Source organism: Lactuca serriola, chromosome 1, assembly GCF_051521515.1.
Source record: "Lactuca serriola cultivar US96UC23 chromosome 1, Lser_US96UC23_V15, whole genome shotgun sequence".
Classification (NCBI taxonomy): Eukaryota; Viridiplantae; Streptophyta; class Magnoliopsida; order Asterales; family Asteraceae; genus Lactuca; species Lactuca serriola.
Window position 1 is genome coordinate 146,310,442 of NC_136408.1, and position 6,747 is coordinate 146,317,188.

The 6,747-nt window shown below is 32.7% G+C and overlaps 1 long non-coding RNA gene across 2 annotated transcripts; it reads left to right on the forward strand.

Moving 5' to 3' along the window:
- Window positions 1–3,035: 3,035 nt before the first annotated feature.
- LOC145071278 (uncharacterized) lies at window positions 3,036–5,378 on the forward strand. 2 transcript variants are annotated; one of them, XR_013690358.1, is made up of 4 exons: window positions 3,036–4,069; window positions 4,138–4,323; window positions 4,436–4,564; window positions 5,009–5,378. It is a non-coding gene; the product is annotated as an uncharacterized LOC145071278 (long non-coding RNA). The 2 variants fall into 2 exon arrangements; XR_013690356.1 differs by having other exon boundaries at window positions 5,012–5,371.
- Window positions 5,379–6,747: the final 1,369 nt, after the last annotated feature.

Below are 6,747 nucleotides of genomic sequence, written 5' to 3' on the forward strand. Positions count from 1 at the left end.
AGTATTTCAGTTCTCAAAGATGCTATTTGTCTTCCCAACTTAGTAATTCTCAAATCTTCCTTTTGTGAAACAATGCAAGAAAGTTATCACAAATTTAGGGTATGATTCAACTAAACAAGGAAAACTCATTGGTTTAATCCTTTGTCAATGTCTTCCAGCTGGATGGAAGTTTCTCACAGGACTTATTGGAAAGTGCCTAAGGCACAAAACTAGTAGTCTTGACCAGTTAAATCTATTTGAGATGCAGATTCTATATATCATGTTGAAGAGCACACATCTGGATTTTCCACATATGATTTTTGACCAACTTGTAAGCTCTATCTCTAGGATGAAAAGATCATTTTATGTTCCTTACCCTTGTTGGTTTTCACTTGTCCTTGAGCACATAAATTCTGGATATAATGGTCGGACTGATGATTCGATTGCAAAGCCATCTATGTCATCCAAATTGATCAATGCAACCCCGACACCTACTGATGCTCTAATCTCTTAGTGGATGGCCAAGTGGGTAATAAATCGTTATAACACTGATCTTCTTCCTTTTTCTCCACTTGGTGTCAAGAAACCTTGTATGCCTCTGATGAAGATGCATATAAAGTAGTTTCTAAATCTGAGGAAAAGTATGATGATGAAGAAATTGAGTGTGAGGATGATAATGATGATGATATGGATGAAGATCATGTAGACGTTAAAGTTGATGATAGTAAATTCTCCTCAGGACATGATTCACATTCTTCATCCAATACTATTAGGAAGTTTGTTATTAGACTTCATAATCCTACTACTTTTTTTGTTGCTGCTCTGTCACCTCCACGCATCAATAAGTTTGTTATTAGACGTCATACCGATCCTCTAGATACTTAGTTTCAAATTCTCTAAGCACTTCGAAAGTTGTTAGAGGTCTCTGACATTTTTTCTCAACAAATGGATCGTCGTGAGACCGATGTAGCCGTTATCAAAAGGGTTGTTATTCCATCTACTTCTACTATTGTACCATCATCAAGTGCTCCTCCACCACCACTACCTCTTCCTTTAAATGATCAACAACCTCCTAATGACCCAAATATGCATCCACTATTTCATGTTACTCCCTCCATAAAAGATACTCACCTCCATGACATTGCTCCTCCTTCACCTCCTCCTATAACTAGTACTTCCTTTAATAATGTCAAAAAGGGGGAGGATATTTCATCTGTTGATTTTCTCATTGAAGAAGAAACTAGAGTTTCAACCGAAGAAAAACCTAAATGCTTCTTAGATCATGGATTTCTTGGTAATTCTATTCAGGCCCATGCTTTGCCCATCTCAATAGTTTTTTCATTTGGGTTTTATGTTGAGAGGGGTCACACGCTCAAGGGGAGTCACATATCAATAGTGACATTGACTCTGGTAACGACCAACCCCTGATGAAGAAAAGAAAGACCTCCACTACTTCAAACATTGTTGTTACAAAGCGTCAAAAATGTCCCTTGTTTACAAAGCGTTCCGAAGTTCCGAAGTTTTCGCCAGAGAAGATGACAGAGACTCGCCAAAAAAGATGATTGGAGTCTCCCCGAAGCTGCCAAATATACCGTAAACCTGTTATAACATCTATAACAAGTCATAAGGATGTTGTTTGAACAATTCAGACAAGTTCAATGGGAAAATATGGACAAAAAGAATTCATTGACTAAATTTGTACAAATCAAAAATAGAATTATCATTTTAAGTCATTATTTCTTCTAGACAAAACAGCAAGAATGGTTCTTGTGGTATGTCCAAATTTGTCACTTTGGTCCAAAAAGGTTGGACTAGCGCCGGTGGTCCAAAACTTTCATTTCGTTGCATTTTTGGTCCAATCTATTCTGATTTTTATTATGTATGTGTATGTGTGTAAGAGGGGGAGAGAGAGAGAGAGAGAGAGAGAGAGAGAGAGAGAAAGAAGGAGGAGGAGGATACTCGTAGGGAAAATGGTACATAAGTTGAAAACATAAGTTCCATCTTTCTTATTCACCTTCATCTGTAAAAAGTAATCGAAGCTCATCTGTTATACTTTTTTTTGTGACGATGGAGGTGGTTCATAATCAATCCCATTATTCTTTACTACATTTCATCTGATCTCTTTGAAAATGTTGAGGCTTTGAAGGTATGTGTAGGTTTTTGTGATGTTTTTGTATGCGTATGTGTTTTAATTTCCAGGAAAAAGTTTGATTGAAAGGAGGAAGATGATTGGATGAGAGAGAGAGAGAGAGAGAGAAATTGGTTTTCTATTTTTATTTTTATTTTTATTCATTTTAATAAAAAACTAATAAAATTAATAAAAAAACTAAAAAAGAAAAAAGTAAGGGAAAAACAATCATTATAAAAAAGTTCAAAGCAAATAGGACCAAACTCACAACAAATTGAAAAGTTTGGACCTCTTGCACTAGTCCAAACCTTTTTGCACCAAAGTGACAATTTTCAGCTAACCACATGGACCATTTCTATAGTTTTGTCTTCCTTCTAAATATTAATATTAACCTCGACTTAATCGGTTATCCATATGGCTATTAGCTTTAAATAAGTCAATATGTTATATTTTCTTTAAAAAATCATGTGGAAATATGTTAGTAATATATTTACCATGAAAGGTATAATTAAAGACAGTGGCGAGTCTAGAATGTGAAACCACATGGTTCATTATTCAAATGAAATAATAGAAAAAGAAAAATATCAAAAAAAATACTAGTTGCGGGTTCGAATCGGGTCAAATCATATATATATATATATATATATATATATATATATATATATATATATATATATATATATATATCTTTACTATCTTATAAAAAAAATCTCACTATTTCTATAAATAGATTGAATAAAATAATAATATTTTTTAAAACGTTCAAATCATTAAGCTAAAAGTACAAGTAACCAACATTAAAATAATATTAAATTTAAAATTTCAAACATAAACTTATTGAAATTATATTGTACAAAAAAATTGCAATATGTATAAATATACAACGCAATCGATCTCAATTAATTTTGACAAGGGTTTATCTTTCCATCTTATCTCTTATCTATCTTCCGCCTTTATCTTTGGAAATGAACTGAATCTTCTCATACCTTCCGTCTTCATCACTGATAAATTCAAAGGTATACGTCTTCTTTATCATCCTCTCTATTCATAAGCTTTCTTGATCTAAGGTTTTTACAAGGTACAAAAACCATCAATACCACCACTCATTATCACAGGTAAATCTTACGCGATCACAATCATATCTCTTTTTGTTTCGTATACGACCCTTCACGCTAACTGAGACTTGATTCTCTCTCTCTCTCTCTCTCTCGGATGCTTATTAAGATATGCTCTGTTAGAAGACCGGTTTTAATCCAAATTCTCCGACTTTAGTTGTTTAAGTTTAAAACCTAAAATTTCTCTCATGGTTTTCTCTGGATGAAGATGACAAGAATGGGAATGAATGGACGTGTTGGAATAAAAACAAAGGGATAAAGAGGTACACCAAAAATAACAAATCAGATGCTTCATGTTCTATTACTCTCTCTCCACCATGTCGATTTCAAGGATCTGGATCTAGATCCATAACCACCAGCATCGATTTAGCACCAAGCGCCTTCTTTATGATTTTCCAGGCAAGAATCTCCAACCTATATATTCTCTTGTACACCACTTGTCCATTTTCCCAACTCAAGTTTTGTATGTTTGTTACTCAAAATCTAAGGAAACTATAGCCTCACTACAATCAAATTTGTTCCTGTGAAGTCCATCGGTTACTTTGATGATTTCGGTAATTGGATAATAGAGATGTAGGTGAAATTGCTTTATTTTGGGTGAAAAACACGTCAGAAGAAAGTAAAATCTAGTGTTTTCTCAATACCACCATCTTCCTCAACGTCATCACGATCGGCCATCTCACTTCCTATTTCTCTCTCTACTACTGTTTTTCAAGACATCACCATGCATTCATCTCTTTCTGGCTTTCGATCGAAGACACCCGCCACTATTTATAGATCCTGATCTCCAATCGATGAACATGTGCTCACTATTGTCGGATTCAAATCTAGATCGAAGACCTAAGCGGTACAAATATTGATTTCCCTCTTAATATCCGGTCAATTAAATTCATGATTTGGTGTATGTTGATTTAGGCAATGGTTTTGGTGATCATACAAAGTCGGCGCCGGAGGTTCAAGGGTTTTGGTGAGGTCCGATTATGCTTCCTGTAAAAATATATTATTTTTTCTCCTATACAACAGATCATTGCTTGGTTTTTTACAACAAGCTCTTTAATTTTGGAAATATTATGTGCGTAAGTATGGATTTCATCATTTTAGGTACGTTTTTTTTTTGATAAATTTCTCTGTTTATATTACAATTCATCCTCTTTGGTGTCGATGTTTCTATATTTATTCCTGACTTTCATCATGGCTTTCTTACTGGATTTAGGTCACACGCAAGAAAAGAGAAAATTGTTGTGTGGGTTAAATCCTCCATATGTACTTGTAAAAAAGAGACCATGGGATCTCTCAGGAAATCCTAGACCAACATCTACACACACAGACCATATTCCTTTAGGTAATTGCTTCACTTCACATTACTTTTTTTTCAATCTAATGTTTTTGGGTTCTTTTATTTAATCCAAGTGGTTTAGTAAAGTGCTTTGATATTTTAATGAAATAAAGGTTGAACAACCCATGTTATAAAGGTTTTTCCATATGGATATGTGATCTTCAAATGACTCTAGATATTAGGTATCTTAATTGGAACTCAGAGATAGAGGCCTTTTGCTAGGAAAAGTTTTATTGATGCTTATCATTTTCTCTGTAACAGGACCTGTAGATGAACCATGATCCAAGGAGATTCCTCTTAATTAAATTAGACTGGGTGCTTTTAGTTTTTGAATTGTGAATGTTTATTTTAAATAGGTTCATCATTTTGAAATTTTTTAGCGTTTTTAACATATAGACTTAGTAGTTTAATTTAAGAAGCTTTAATTATCTTTTTTTTCTTTTTCTTTAGCAGATGATTGTTGCTAACAAGCTGCCAGAAACAAGCAAGAGCAAGGTGTTAATGAGGCGGAAGTAACATCTGTCTGATTAGCCTAGACTGAGATTTTAGAACTTTTGAATGGTAAGGGTATAATTGTCCAAAATGGGAAGGATGGACACTAGAACAGGAGAGTAATGCTGCCTTTTAGAACATTGATAATTGTTTAATCCTAAAAATGTAACAAAACATATTGTTTTGATAAGTAATTTATTTTTCAATGCTTTACCCATGCATTGATAAATCAGATCACGCTGGAACTACATTCATTGGGTTGTATTTTTTTTTTTTTTGCATTGATACACTCGGTTGTTCGTTGATCATGCTATCTGCAATATATGCAATGTACACAACTGGTTTCTGCTTCCTATTTTCTTTGAAGGTTTGCAATTCCAAAGTTGGATGTCATAATTGGTTGCCTAGTGAAAGTCAATAGTTGTTCCTTAATGCTAATCAGCTATACATTATTGTTTGTATAAATTCATTGTAGTTTTGTTTCGGACATTTATGTCCCTGCTGTTATTTATGATTGTTCTAGCAATGACAAAAGTACATTGCTATTTTTGACTTGTTCGGATAAATGTCTTGCTTTTACAAGTTGACTGATAGAACCAAAAAGAACTTTGTTAGGTTATAGAACCGAAAAATTCGGGTTCTTTTGGTAAAAAAAAATGCATTCATGGACTGTTTGGTATTATTTTTAAACTTATGACTGTTTTGGTAAAAAAAAAAAAAAAAAACAAAATATGTATTCAGGTATCCCAGAGAATGCAATAAAAGCAGACTGCTTAGATGATTTGACTCTAAAAACCACTCAATTCAATTTTAAACATTTTTTTTTGTTTTCATATTATGCATATATAATATTTTTTCCATTTTTTTATGATTTAACGGCATTGTTTAGAAATACCATTAAACAAATCAAAGGTTTTAGGGATATTAACTAAAAGACAACTATAAAATTTCAAATCATATGTTAAAAAAAATATCTAAGGAAAAAATGATTAAGACCAACCGAATAAAGCAAACTTTAATTGGCATAGGGGTTTTGCACAAAACAGTTAAAACTAAACCTTAATCACTGAAACGAAACAATTTGGTGAAATGAAACTATTTGTTGAAATGAAACTATAACCTAAAAATAAAAACTATTCATTTTGTGTTGTGTAGGTTTCACATAATATGAGAAAGCAAAACCACATATACCCGGTTAAGAAAATATGGAAACCGCAACATCTATTTTAAAAATAATTTGTTTAATTTAAATCTACCTTGGTGAAAGTAAAACTAATCGTTGAATATAAACTTTTTTAGAAAAATAAAAAACTAGAACATCTATAAGAAAAATTAGAAACCTTACGGCCTATTGATAAATTGAGTCGTATTTTGCAAACAGAAACAAATCGTTGAGAATAAGCTATTTTCCGAGAAAAATTATCCACCGTCTACTTAAATCAAAACTAATTGTAGAAAAGAAGCTATTCCCGAAACAGAGAAAAACAAATCGATAAAGTTGTAATTTGATGATTTGTCGAAAACTAACTAATATAATTGAGCGGGTCAACTCAAATGAAAACACGAACATCAAAATCAATAAAAGTGAAACTGAAATGATAGAACTGAAACTGGACCCAAAAAACCTAAATTCAAACGAAAAAAACCACTAGACCAAACTGGTTTAGAACGAAACCAGATCTAAAACAAGACAGACT